We start from the raw sequence: 15134 nt of genomic DNA, 5'->3' as shown, positions 1-15134 counted from the left end.
TTGGCATGCGGGACATGCACCTCTAATGTTCTCTCCCGCCTCTGGCTGCTCTTTCTCAGTATCCTTTGTCAGTTTGTCCTTCTCTCCCAGAACGGATGGGCCCAGACTTTCTGCCTGCACACTGTGCCAGGATGAGCTTATCCGATCCTGCAGCTACAATACTAACTGTATCCTGACTAACGCCTCGAGCTTTGACCTCTCCTCTGAGCTCCAAACTAAAACTAAACAGCCACAATGAGTTTTTCTATTTAAGTTAAGTTATGCCTCTCTTTACATCTTTTCAAGACTTCCTCCTGCATTTAGGATGAAATGCAAACATCTTGAGTGACCTCGAAAACACTTGAATCATTCCGGTGCATTGTCATCTCCACCCCCCCCCCCCCGCCCCCCCACCTCGTCTCCACCCAGCTGCACTGGCCTTCCTGGAAGTTCCTGTCCCAGCCAAAGGAAGCACCACAGGATGTGTCATTTCCTCCCTGGGAAGTGCTTCCAGCCGATCTTCACTGGGCTGGCACCTCCTCCAGGTCTCTGCTCAAGTGTCCTTCTGCAAAGAGTCCCTGAACACCCCTCTAGCATAGACCTGCCTGCCCACACCCACTCACACTCTCTCATCTCTTGATCTGTTTTATTTCTCCACAGAACTTTGTACTACTTCAAAATCTTTTCTTACTTGTTTTCTGTCTATCCGCTATAATGTAAGCTCCCTCGTGGCACAGACTTCGTATTATTCAGTGCTATATCTTCCAAGCCTAAAGTAATACCAGACATAATAAGTATTTGTTATATAGCATTATTACTGTAGAGATAAGAAACTAGAGCTTGAGGTATGTATTAGTTTCCTACTACTGCTGTAACTAATTACCACAAACTTAGTAGCTTCAGACAACATTTGTTGGCAGGACTGTGCTCCTGGAGGGAGGCTTCAAGGGAGAACCCATTGCCTCTGCCTTTTCCAGCTTCTAGAGCTGCTTGTATTCTTTGGCACGTGGCTCATTTCTCCATCTTCAAAGCTCATCATTCCAAAGTCCAGTTCTCTTGACACATGTCCTTTTTCTGACCCTGACTCCTCCTATGTCCTGTGTATTCAGATGCACGTGATAACATTGAGCCCTCCTGGATAATCCAGAATATTCTCTCCACCTCAACGTCTTTAATCACATCTGTAACCAAAAATCCCTTTTGCTGTGTAAGGTAACATATCCACACATTCCAGGGATTAGAATATGGACATCCTTGGGGGAGAGGGGCGTTTTTCTGTCTACCACATGACATTTAAGTGACTTTCTCAAGGTCGATTAGCTAGCAAGTGGCAAAGATGAGCTTTTAACTGGAGGTTTTTTGACTCCACCGTGAAAATTCTATGGCGTGTGCTGTGAAGCCAAGACATAGCATCACCTGTCCAGCAAAACCTGGTAGGAGAACTCAGCCTGGAGTGGTTCCAAGACTCTGAGGGAGAAATCCTGACATTACAGTAAAAGGGACAACACTGGTGTTCTCTCGGATGCTCTTCCCCACCGAAGTATCTTTACAAAATGTGACAAACGATTCCTGTCACTCTGGAAGAGTTTAACATAACAAGTCAGCTCTAAATGTACAAGTTATACACACTGATAAATACGTCCCAAGGTTTGCTGAAGAGAATTACTTTTATGATTCTGAACTGTATAGAAAAATAATAATACTGATCATAACTACTATTATCTGAGCACTGTTATTTCCCAGATACCTTCACATGTTCATTATCTCATTTAATTCTTACTACAACCACTAATGATAGGTATTACCATTTTTGTTGATAAAGAAATTGATGTTTATAGGTATGGAGGAAATTACCATACGGTTTCAAGTGTTAAGAAGAAATTCAAAGACTGATCTTCCTGCCTCCAAAGTTCATACTCTTCCAAAAACCCAAATATCTTCCAAGAAGAATGAGAGGTTTCCTGCTGAATTCTTCATTCACTATCAATAACCAGAGGGGGGAAACTTGAAATGCAGGGCACTAGTGGATTTCTTTCTGGAAATTTTTTCTTGGGAACTTCAAAGGCAAGATAGTGGCTGTGTGAATTTTGCAAGTTACAGCATCCTTTACCCCTCATGTGGGTTAGCATAGTGCCCAGAACATTATAAATACCTCGTAAATATGGGTGAACGTTACTGAATAAACTTAGATGCAAATTTGCAACTGTTTTCAAAGGATGAGCTATTGCTTGTTTCTTCCATGAGATCACACGGGATTTGGTTGGGAGAAGAGAAGATAACCCCAGGTAGTGTACTAATAGCAGGATCCCTAAACACAGAAGGGAAGGGATGCTGTCAGTGCGGCACTCCACACCCTGATGGGAATGATAGTTTTCAAAGAGTTGGTTGCAGGGTGGTAACTACCAATTCACGCGCTACCAGGTTAAGCTTTAAAATCCTTTAACTCTTGGGGCGCCTGGGTGGCGCAGTCGGTTAAGCGTCCGACTTCAGCCAGGTCACGATCTCGCGGTCTGTGAGTTCGAGCCCCGCGTCGGGCTCTGGGCCGATGGCTCGGAGCCTGGAGCCTGTTTCCGATTCTGTGTCTCCCTCTCTCTCTGCCCCTCCCCCGTTCATGCTCTGTCTCTCTGTCCCAAAAATAAATAAAAAACGTTGGAAAAAAAAAATTTTTTTAATCCTTTAACTCTTGCCAATTTATTCTCGGAACCTCTCCCCCGCACTCCTCTTGATTCACTTATTTACTCATTGAGCCAGCATACATTGAATCCCTACAATGAGACAGCCTCTCTGCTGAATTATAGGGATATAAAGATAATTAGGAATCAGCCCCTGGCCTAAAGAGGGCAAAAACAGTAACAGGATAAAGATATATAAAATAAGTGCACGAAAGGAGCCCCTGGGTGGCTCAGTCTATTAAGCGCCCAATTTCAGCTCAGGTCATGATCTTGCCTTTCATGAGGTCGAGCGCACCCATCAGGCTTTCTGCTGCCATCGGGGAATCCAGTTCAGATCCTCTTGTCTCCCTCTCTCTGCCCTCCCCCTCCCAAAAATAAATAAACATTTTTTTAAAAGTGCACTAAAGTGTTACAGGGGCTATACATATTTACCATGCACAGTGAGAAGCTCAAAAAGCATATTGGTAAATTCTCCCTAGTGACAGGTTGATGTGGGATCACGAAAGACTTCAGACAAAGGAAGACTTTAAGGACTGCTTAGGCGCTCCTAAATTTAGAGGAAAAAGTAGCATTCTCATGGGGAAAAAGAACGTTTCTGAGTGAAAGGAATAACATGAGCAAAGGTGCAGCGATATTGAGCCACTGTGTTTTAAAGAAACTCAAAACTAAAGGCTGGTTTAGTGGCTACTTTTCATTGTGAAACAATGGCCATCAGTCAAAACCAGAAGTCGGTGTAAGCCAACAAGCATTCATGGGTGCTTTCCACTTCTGCAGCGTGTACTTGTTTGTCCCGAGCTGCAGGCGGCCTGCCGAATTCCCCTGCCACGCCTGCTTCTACCCAAGCACACGGGCATTCTGCTTCAGCAGCGTCAGCGCTGAGGCCTCCGCTTCCTGTGCCTGGTCAAGGACTAGACAAGCTTCTCGCTCCTACTTTTTTACCTCTTGCAGCAACTTTCATGTTCTTCCTCCTGTTGCTTCCTCCACATCTCGCCTCCATTTCTTCCCTTCAGTGGAACCTTCCAAGTGGCTAATGTGCACCTAGCTACCACGTCTCATGTGAGCCAGTAGACCTAATTGAAGCAGTGGTGGAAAAACAAGCAGAGGTTTTACCCATCATTAAGCTAAAACAAAACACGGAATCTGGAACAAACTCTGGAAGTTTTGTGTGTGTGTCTTTCCTATGTTCATAAACCTTACAGATGAGATGAAGTAGGTAATTAAGGGATAAGTTTTAGTCCTTGAACCTTCCATACTTTTCCCCATCTTGTATTAATTTGTACCCATTACTTAATCTACTCAGAGAGAAGTCCACAGTAGGCAAATCTCCTATGAAAGATAATGTTAGCGGATGATTAATACTTTGACTTGATGTACTTTTACATCTGCACTGCAAGCTTATCCAGGGATAAGTATCTTGGAAAAACAAAATTTCCAAATCTAAATGTCAAAGTAAGTTCAAAAATAGCCCATTGGAGTGCTTCCCTTCAGCAAAGCAAATCCCCCTCCAAGTCCAACATGTCAGGGGTGTGCAAAGTTTAAAACAAGGGTGCATAACTCTACCACAAAGCCCAAAATATTGGCAGGCTGTAACAGATCTATGATTGGCCACGTATTATGAGAGACTATTTTTATCACTTTCTTCCCAAACAACGGGACTTTCTGCATTTGCAATTCCGGATAGTCATCCAAAAGTAAATATCATAAGTAAAGATCTCCAAAAATAAAAGGACAGTTTCAAAAACACTAATCTAAAAAGAAAGTGTTTCATCACCACCCACCCTACAGTTTTCTTTCTTTTTCAACTCTCAAATGTCTATATATCTCTAAGAATCATGGTTTCACTTCCCTTTAGACATCATCAGCACTGTCCCTTAGAGTCAGAAAGGATCCTAAGTATCATTTAATCCAATCTTTTCATTTCACACATGACCAGCTTGACATGGCTACCTAAGCACCTGCTACCTACGAAGCCATGTAGCAGGAGAGATACTAACATGAAAAATGCGTGACTCCTTGAATCATGTAACAAAAATAATTACATTTATGACTTAAAGAAGTCTTATATTTATTTGAAGAAACTGATACTGTATATACGCAGAAAAGGCTAATTGCAAAAAGACGGATTCAAACAAAGTGCAATATATCAACAGAAGGAAGTTATTTTGGCTGGTAGAATGTGGGAAGTAAATAGGATTTGGACTAAATTTGAAGAATGGGTATAGTTTCACTAGATATAAGTGCAGTAAAAAGCTGTTTCCCATAGATGGAATGTGTTGGTAAAGATTAATAGTAAAAACAAACAAACAAACAAAAACCATGTGTGGCCCAGGAGCTCTCCAATCTGAGTTGATAGAAGCAATGGAAAAAGTATCCTGGGGCACCTGGGTAGCTCTGTCAGTTAGGTATCTGACCTCAGCTCAGGTGATAGTCTCACAATTCATGGATTCAAGCCCTGCATTGTGCTCTGTGCTGACAGCTCAGAGCCTGGAGCCTGCTTCACATTGTGTGTCTCCCTCTCTCTCGCCCCTCCCCTACTCGTGCTCTCTCTCTCTCTCTCTCTCAAAATAAATAAATAGATAAATAAACTTAAAACAAGAAAAAGAGGGGCGCCTGGGTGGCTCAGTCGGTTGAGCGGCCAACTTCAGCTCAGGTCATATCTCGCGGTCCGTGAGTTCGAGCCCCGCGTCGGGCTCTGTGCTGACAGCTCAGAGCCTGGAGCCTGTTTCAGATTCTGTGTCTCCCTCTCTCTGACCCTCCCCCGTTCATACTCTGTCTCTCTCTGTCTCAAAAATAAATAAACATTAAAAAAAAAAAAAAAAAGAAAGAAAGAAAAAGAAAAAAACATCCAAAGTTGGGAAGGTACACAATTAGGCCAGGTGGGGAAGTCTAACTACTTTTTCACTATTTTTTGTAGTATTTTGTATTAAGTGGAATTTTTGATTGGAAAAAGGAGAGGGAATAGGGATTATATATGTAATAGCATTGGAGTCAAAAATTGACTGAGTTGCCAAGGGTCCTAAATCAGGATTAGGGCCTCCTAGTGTTGAAAGCTTAGCAGTAAGGACGTTTCTGTCTGCAAGAAGCAGACAACCTCAATTTCAACAAATCAGTCAACTTATTATCTCATGTGCAAAAGAAGGCCAGAGGTAGGTACTTCCAGGATATGTTTATTCAGTGGTTTGTCAAATTTGTCAAGAAATCTTGTTTTTTCCATTTTTCTGTGTTCTGCCATCTTGCCATGTTTGGTTGGACCTGTCTTCATGTCACAAGGTGGCCTCTGCAGTTCTTGCCATCACTGCATACACCACAGCATCAATATAAGAAGAGAGACTGCTTCATCCTAGGCCTCCTTTTAAGAACAAGGAGATCTTTCCCATGAGCTGTCCAGCTGTCTTCTCATTTGGCTTGAACTACATCATATAATCATTCCTAAACCAATCTCTGAAGGGGATTAGGATTACCAAAAGCAAACAGGATTTGATCATTGAGTCAAGTGGGGAGAAGTAAACAGCTAAACAAGGCCAGGGCTTTGCCAGCAAGGAAATAAAGAGACTGGCTTTCAGCAGACAACTCATACTTTTAAGCGACCACAGCTATTTTCTAAAACCTCTTTCGGGGAAACGTTAAAGTAAAGGCCCTCCCTCCCTCTTCCCAAAAACGGCTCATCCACAAAGCCTGGAGAAGATGAAGGCTGGGGGTTCCTTGAGGCAGCAGCAGGCTTGGTATGATAAATAATGGTTTGGAACTGGGGCCACAGCAGCTTCACATCCTATTCAAATCACTAGGCAGTCAGGTGCTGAGGAGAGGACCAGAGGGAGGAGGTAGTTCAACGTGTCAAGCAAAGGTTCAAAGAATTTAAGGAAGACATTTGGAGATAAAGTAGGATCTTCTCTGCCCTCCTGATGTTGGGCAAGATTGCCCCATCGCCTCATTAACCAGTCTTAACACTTGGAGGCAGGTCCTTCCCAATTGCACGCCTCTAGCCAGTAATATAATGTTCAGTACATATATTTAAAGATGTCTCAAATTAATTTATTATTCTCTCCATTACTTTATTTCATAACATGATGTCAGAATTCTTAACACCTCAGTAAAGGTAATGTTTTGGTTAAGGTAACTGTTGCATCCTGCGTCAAAGGCATACAATCTGAGGACCCAAATCAATTTTCATAATCATACGTTGCTACATTGTCATTTCAGTAAGGAAATGATGATGATGTTTTGTGAAACCACGTCTTTTTTTTTTTTTCCACTGTTTTTTACTTATGATAAGAGAGAACACAAAAACAGAATGAGTCACTCCATGGCTGCCACTTCCCTTTCATTTTCCTTCCGGTTTTCCCATTGGAGGCTGTTTGTAAGGTCACTGATGGGCTCATTAGATTCTCAAATCAGTGTTAAATAAAAGTATTGAACAGATATTTCGTCCTTCATTCAACAAATATTTTTTCCAGACACTGTGCCAGAGAATAAAAAAATCCAAATAAGATACAGACATCTACTTTATGCAGCTACTAAAAACAATAAAATAAAAGCCCATTTATTGGCATGGAAAGATGTTTACAATAAATGAAAATACATATCTATAAGTATAGTTTACTTTGGTGTGTAAGTGTATAATATCAAGATATTTTTTAGTTCATTATTTATATATATGTGCATATATATATACATATATATGCACATATATATATATACATATATATATGTATAGATACATGTGGAGGTGGAGAATGTTATTTTAAGAAAACAAAAACACTTGACTGTAGTCATTCTGACTTCTAAGGGTTGGTGGGGGTGGTAAGGAGTGGCAGAATTTGTGTGTGTGTGTGGGGGGGGGAATAAATCTCTGTTCTACTTCCTTTTGCTTACACAAACCAGTGCAAACCAGTTTTGCCTGAGAAAGATAACAATCAAAAGAAAGATTATAATTTCAAAACACACAGGTAGATTAATTTTGCCTGATACATTTTAACTTTCCAGCAATGTGCACTATTTGCATTACAAGAATCTAAAATAATATAATTTCTATCTTCAAGGAACTCTTCTAGAAAAGAACTTATAAATAAAACATTGCCATACAATATGATAGGGGGCACTGGAGGGGAGATACATATACAGTGTATATCCATGGAAGCCCAGAGGGAGAAGCCACCAGCTCTGCCTGGAGCTCATAGAAAAGCTTCCCCTAGGATTTGGCTTCTGAATTGGGTTTTAAACCAAAATCTCTCAGAGAGAATACCACATGTTAAAGCACAAAGAAGCCTGACAGCCCAGTAGGACTGGATCACAGATGGGTGTGTATGGAGACTCACATAGGGAGGGAGGAGAAGTGAGAAAAAGGAGAGGCTATAATTGTAGATGGTGACCAGATAATGAAAATACAACCTTTACTTCATGAAGAAGCCATTGAAAATTATATTTTTAACCTTTTTTAAGTTTATTTCTTTTTGAGAAGAAGAGTGAGTGAGCACACAGGAGAGGGAGAGAGAGAATCCCAAACAAGTTCCACACTGTCAACACAGAGCCCGTCACAGGGCTCGAACTCACGAACCATGAGATCATAACCTGAGCTGAAACCAAGAGTCAGAAGCTTAACTGACTGAGCCATCCAGGTGCCCCGAAAATTGTATACAAAAAAGTAAGCACAATTTTTAAAGCTTTTTAATGTATATTTTTTTGTAATCATAGAACAAAAAGAGAATTGACTCTTTTCATAACATAAAGCTTTTGATCCTTTAGACTAATTCTTTCAGATTAGAGTAGTATATCCAAAGTGGGTCCCCAGATTAGGATCAGCCAGTGATAAATTTTCATCAGTCTAAGAAGCAATAAGAGAAATAAGTACAATGTAGTGAATTTTGTATACAACTTAATCTCTTCAATTTGTATATCATTCATTAACAACAAAAAAATTTGACAATCCTATGTTAGTGCCCCGAGTTTGTTTTTAGTTTCTCATCCATGAAAGAAAGCTTAAGTTCAGTAAACCACTAGAGTATAGTTGTCTAGTTTCACTAGACACTGAAAATAACCAGAAAAAGGAACATAAGCTGAGCAAAAACACAGGAAAAACAAGAGAGGAATCAAAGAGTTAGAGGAAATTCCAATGGTCTAGGAGAAAGTGTGGAGGGGGAAAAAGAACTAAATTTAATAGCAAATAAAGCAGTTGTTCCCGGCATGGTTGGAATAAATCTTTAATTTTATTTTAAGAGAGACACAGTACATCTTTCTTTTAGATTTTTCATGCCAAAAATCTAGTTTACACATTTGTATTTATAGGAGAATCATTCGGGGCCTGAAATACAAGGCAGCGGTATAAATTTCCTCTTTAGGAGATATGTGTCTTCTGCACAACTGGCTATCAGGAAAATTTTTTACCACATGAATCTTTATTTGCCCATTTTTTTAATGCTGAAAAACCTGCCTCAGTAGATTATGTTGACAGGTCTCACAGGAAGGAATTGTTCTGGCTTGTGGAGTGCAGCAGAATGGCAGGGTTATTTGCTGGGAGTTTCACCCTATAATTCACTTTTCCTCTGCATGGTCTTTTTTCAATGTTGTTCGTGTTCTTCATTCTGTAGTCCATCTACTTGTAAGGGCTGGTTTGTTCTTGACTGGTTGTATTCTGCCTGCTACTGGCAGGTAAACCCCTTGAGGCCACTTACCTCCTCTTCTGTTTGTATCCTGCAGGGCACCCAGGTCCACAGACTCATGTAAGTCTGTTTGCCTTTTTCTTCCCACAGAGAGCAATAAAGACAATGACCTTAGCTCCATAATCCTCATCCCTGATTTACAGACTGAGGTTAAACCATGAGTGGTTTTAATTTCAATCCTATCAATGAATGTGTTTTGGCAGGATATCTCAAAGTCAAACATCATAAAGATAGATTTAATGTTAATTTATTGTTATATAAATGGAAATATCCTTTTCATATTTCACTTTCCATTTATGTTAGATCATAATAAAAATTAAATCCATCTGTCCCTAGCATATGCATGGTGTGTTTAGTTAGAGACAAGAAGAATAGAAATTAGAAGGGTAGATTTGAAGACAGGTTTGAAAAAGACAAACAGATTTTCAAATTAGATTTAGCCTTTTTTAATATCTTTTTTTTTAATGTTTACTTATTTTTGAGAGAGATAGAGACAGAGCATGAGCAGAGGAGGGGCAGAGAGAGGGGGAGACACAGAATCTGAAGCAGGCTCCAGGCTCTGAGCTGTCAGCACAGAGCCCGACGCAGGGCTCGAACTCACAAACTGTGAGATCATGACCTGAGCCAAAGTTGGGTGCTTAACCAACTAAGCCACTCAGCCACCCCACCAATATCACTACTTCTTAAGATTAGTAATAACTACCATTTAATGAGTACTTACCATACAGAGGGCACTATGCTAAAAACTTCACAGACACATATTCATACATACATAACAGACATATGTAATTGTGTTTATTCTTTATAATGACACTATAAGACAGGTGCTTTTAATGCCCCCATATTACAGATAAGGAAACTGAGGCTTATTGAATGGAGGCACTGGTTAGTAAGAGACAAAGCCAGAAATGAAATCCAGGTCTGTGTGTGTAACTCTGAAATCCGTAGGAATAGCTTGGATAATTATAAAACATGTAGGCTTACCTATTGGTAGCCCTAGCACTCGTGGTCACTCAACTCGTATAATACCAACACTGTCTGACCTTATTATAAATTCTTTAGTAAGAAAACACCCTTACCCCTTGCAAAGACCATTTCATACTTCCTCAATGTTTGGCACACTGGAGCCTCTCTCAATAAATAGTTGTTTAATAATAATAGTAGTAGTAGGGACGCCTGGGTGACTCAGTCGGTTGAGCGTCCGACTTCGGCTCAGGTTCATGATCTCATGGTCCGTGAGTTCAAGGCCCACGTTGGGCTCTGTGCTGACAGCCCAGAGCCTGGAGTCTGCTTCGGATTCTGTGTCTCCCTCTCTCTGTGCCCTTCCCCCACTCTCACTCTGTCTCTCTCGCTCAAAAATAAACATTAAAAAAATTAAATAAAAATAATAGAAGTAGTAATGATAATAATAGCAAGCACTTCGATAGCACCATACTCCAAGGACTTTTCTAATTTCATGTATCTTAACTATTTAATCCTCACAACAAACTTACAAGGTAGGAACTGTTGCTATCCCCATTTCACAGATGAGGAAACTGAGGCACAAACAAGTTAGAAAACATGTTTTGGGTCATATAAGTAGAACGTGGCAGAATTAGACTTCAAGCCCAGCAGTCTAGCAGTCTCTGTTCCATACATCCATAATCTATAGCCTAACTAAATAGATGAATGAACCAGAATGATTTCTGTCAACATAAATGAAATTATATCATTGCTTGCTTTAAACCCTTCAGAGACTCCCCATTGTATGTGTAATACAAATGTTAACTTCTTAGCCCAGCCTGTAAGGTGTTGCATGATCTCCTAACTTCATCTTTTGCCTCACTTGTTAGGCCCCTCATTCTCTTCAGTCAGAGACAACAGATTTCATTCAGTACTTTCTTCCCAATTCAGGCACTTCACACATGCTGTTTTTCTTCTCTCTTGGAAGCTCATCCCCATACTCTTAACTGGTTCATTTCTGCTCATTATTCAAGGCTCCATCTAACTTCTTATGAGAGGCTTCTCTAATACACCAATATAACACAGATGTGCACTTTTGTTATATAATCTGAGAGCATTTAAAACAATTTCAAGTTGTATGTGTGTGAGGGTGTGTGTGTATAGATCTGATTGTCTTTCTCTTTTGACAGCCTATAAATTTGATGAGGGCAAATACCATGATTCTTTTTTTCTATATATGGCCTATACTAGGTATTTGATAAAGGGTGATGGAAGTAAGAATGAATTCATGAGTGAGTGAATGAATGAATGAATAGCTCAATGAAGAGCATTATTCACAATGAATTCTCATAATATCGTATGTGTATGTGTGTGACAGCCAACCAAATGTATCTTGCCAAGCACTAACTTAAAAACCAATACATGCTGAAAGAATGTCTACCGTGTGTTTGAGGAGCTAGGATTGAACATGGTGATCAAGTCAAGGATAGAATAAAAACAAAGGCAGATTTACCCCCTCTTCTCTTTCTCACGATGCAAAATATGGTAACTGTCATTTTATCTGCTAAACCTGCAGTAACAGCACACTCCCTCTTCTTGGAGAAAGATCTCTTCCATATCACAGGACTCTGCCCCAGGTGGGAGCAAGGGATCAAGTCAAACCAGTCAGGGTCTCCTATACGTCTAGCAGCAGTGATTCATTCAGAGATGAGCATAAAGTCCCCCCCATGGGCCAATCAGAGCCTTCCATGTGCCTGTTAGGTTAGTTCAAATAAGGCACATTCCTCTTTGTCTTTGGAGTCACAGATATGGGAAGATTTAAATTTCAGCCTGCTTAACTGTCATCTTCCCAAGTCACATGGTGGAAATCTTTCTATATTACAAGAAAAAGAGGCCAACGTGCTAACATAAATAGAAATGAACAGAGATAAGAAACAGAGAGAAGCTGCCAGTGTCATTTAAACCCTTGTACCCAGCTATACCCGAAGTCAGCTGTATCCCAGACTTCCAGGTATGTGAGCAAACAAATATCTCTTTTTTAAGAAATTGATTTGGGAAGTCCTTTCTATTACTTGCAGCCGTGGGCTCTGATTCACACAAAGTCCAACCAACAATAGTTCTAACACTTGAAAGCATAAGACCTTGAAAAGAACTGTTTTCAAGATTTGCAAATAACTTAAAGGTTATTGTTTGGATTCAGGTTTACAGTGAGCTTACACACAGTGTATAAAAACAGAAAATACTGTCCCAATCATAATATCATACCAGGCCATACAAAGGCAGAGAAAGTAGAATATCCTCCCTGGGGAAGGAAGCAAGAAGGAAGAAAGTACCCCTTCCAGAGAAGAGCTTCTGTCTCCCTCTCCACTGAGGGCAGTTGCTATTGCAAGGAAGGATCCTGGAAATCTGCTAACCATGGAAAGAGTTCAAATGTCCATTGACAGATGAATGGATAAAGAAGATGTGTTATGTATATACAATGAAGTATTACTCAGCAATCAAAAAGAATGAAATCTTGCCATCTGCAACAACACAGATAGAACTAGAGGGTATTATGCTAAGTGAAATTAGTCAGCCAGAGAAAGACAAATATCATATGATTTCACTCGTATGTGGAATTTAACATACAAAACAGATGAACATAGGGAAGGGAAGCAAAAAGAATATAAAAACAGAGGGGGACAAAACATAAGAGACTCTTAAATACAGAGAACAAACTGAGGGTTGTTGGGGGTATAGTGGGTGGAGGGATGGTCTAAATGGGCAAAGAGCATTAAGGAGGACACTTGTTGGGATGAGTACTGTGTGTTATATGTAGGGGATAAATCACTGGATTCTACTCCTGAAATCATTATTGCACTATATGCTAACAAACTTGGATATAAATTTAAAAAATAAAAGATGAAAAAAAAAAAAAAGAGTTATCGTAGGGGTGGCTGGGTGGCTCAGTCAGTTAAATGTCCAACCCCTGGTTTCAGCTCAGGTCATGATCTCCTGGTTCATGAGTTTGAGCCTCACATTGGGCTCTGCACTGACAGCTTGGAGCCTGATTGGGATTCTCTCTCTCCCTCTCTGCTGCTCCCTCACTCTCTCTTTCTCAAAATAAATAAATAAAAACACTTTAAAAAGTAAACAAATAAATAAAATGAGTATTATATAAAATTCGTACCACATATCTGTGAAGGTAGATCTCCATGTCCCTTCTTCCCCACTTTGGACCTCCAATTAACGCAAGACAGACCCTTAAAGAATAATTTAATCAAACCCTTGCAAAAAGGTAGTTTCCCAACTTCTATTTTGTCATTATGTAGCTAGAGGTATGCTGAAAAAGAAATACTCAGTAAATGGTCATCTACCTATATTTCTAACAGACTCAAATCTGCACAATTCAAAACTTGGGACCAGAGTGGGATTAAATGAAATACTCTATGTATAATATGAATTATACATTTGGAGAATAATTTGAATTCACAAATTTGATAATAAGAAAATATTTTTCTTCTTTCTTAAAGGTTTAGTCTGTCTTGGAGGGGTTCATGTGGGTCATTTTGTTTTTTGGGAGGAAGGAGCGGATTCAACAGTTATTTGTGAGACAAGGGAAAGAATAAAGAGAAGACTACAACTCACACTAGTGGAAACCTTAAAGAGGACCAGTCTTGAGTGTCTGATCAGTTCTTCAGGGTTCTGGGGTACTAAGGTATCTGATGCAGCCGTTCTCACTCCCAAAGTGCCCTAGGGACTTAGAGAACACCAACATCCACCAAAGACTGTCCTGCATGAGTCCTACCAGATTTTATTCTGAATGGATCCATTCAGATTTGGCCAATGATACTGCTGAGAAGGAAAGTGTAAATCTTGAGGGGAATGTCACTCTCATGATTAAAGACAGAATTACCTAAAAACTATATGCAGAGTGATTATGGGTTCATGAATGTATACTATCCCCAAACTCATAGAGTTGCATACACTAAATATGCACTTTAAATATATATATATATATATATAATATATATATATATATTATATATATATATAATGGAAATAATTCCAAATACATCACAAATTACACACCCAAAAAAAGTACATGGAACACCATGGGCAGACTTAGAAGGTAATGCTCCTGCAAAGAGGGGGAAAGGATTGATGACAAACTCTAAGGTAACTAGTCCATGACAGATTCAATTTTGTACATGCTTTTCCTTTGGACATGAAGAAAAGTCACATTCAGAAAGGTTTTTTTCTCATCCTACCCTATAATTTCCATTCATCACCCAAACTCATCAGTAAAATCTAACATGCCTCCAAAGTCTTCTGTGTGGTATACAGAGAACAAAGGGGCAGGGCAGTAAAGGAAAGTATGATTTGCCACACATCTCATGAGTACCTTTTGGTACTCATAGGAACAGAGCTGCTACTGCTCTAGAAAATTGGGTTAAGAGGCAAAATTTGGCTTGTAATAGAAGTGGAGATGGCAAGAAGGAGAACATGATTTGGAGAATATTTGCTGGACAGAAACCTGGGAATACATATAAAACACTCTCCTTTTTGACCCTCGTATACCAGCATAAGAGGACATTTAAGGAGAAGCAAAAACTGGCACCTGAATTACAGCAGTTATATTGAATGATCTAGAATATGGCATTCTCCCAGTTCTTACTCACCAAGGTACTGGTGATCACAATTAAGTGGTTTGGGTTAAAGGAACTGACTCTGGGCTCAGAGGATCTTTGGTTTCCCTCAAGCTGTTCTGTTAAGATTTTTCTGAGATATTTTAATCCTTCTTTGAGACCCTTTGCAGATTGGTCTTTGCTTATTAGCCCTGGAAGTGACTGTGTAATATTCTGTTTTCCTCCCACTGGAGTGACCTGATTCGTTATCACATGTG

This window comes from Neofelis nebulosa, chromosome 15, assembly GCF_028018385.1.
Source record: "Neofelis nebulosa isolate mNeoNeb1 chromosome 15, mNeoNeb1.pri, whole genome shotgun sequence".
NCBI classification, from domain to species: domain Eukaryota; kingdom Metazoa; phylum Chordata; class Mammalia; order Carnivora; family Felidae; genus Neofelis; species Neofelis nebulosa.
Note: the sequence above shows the minus strand (reverse complement) of the source record.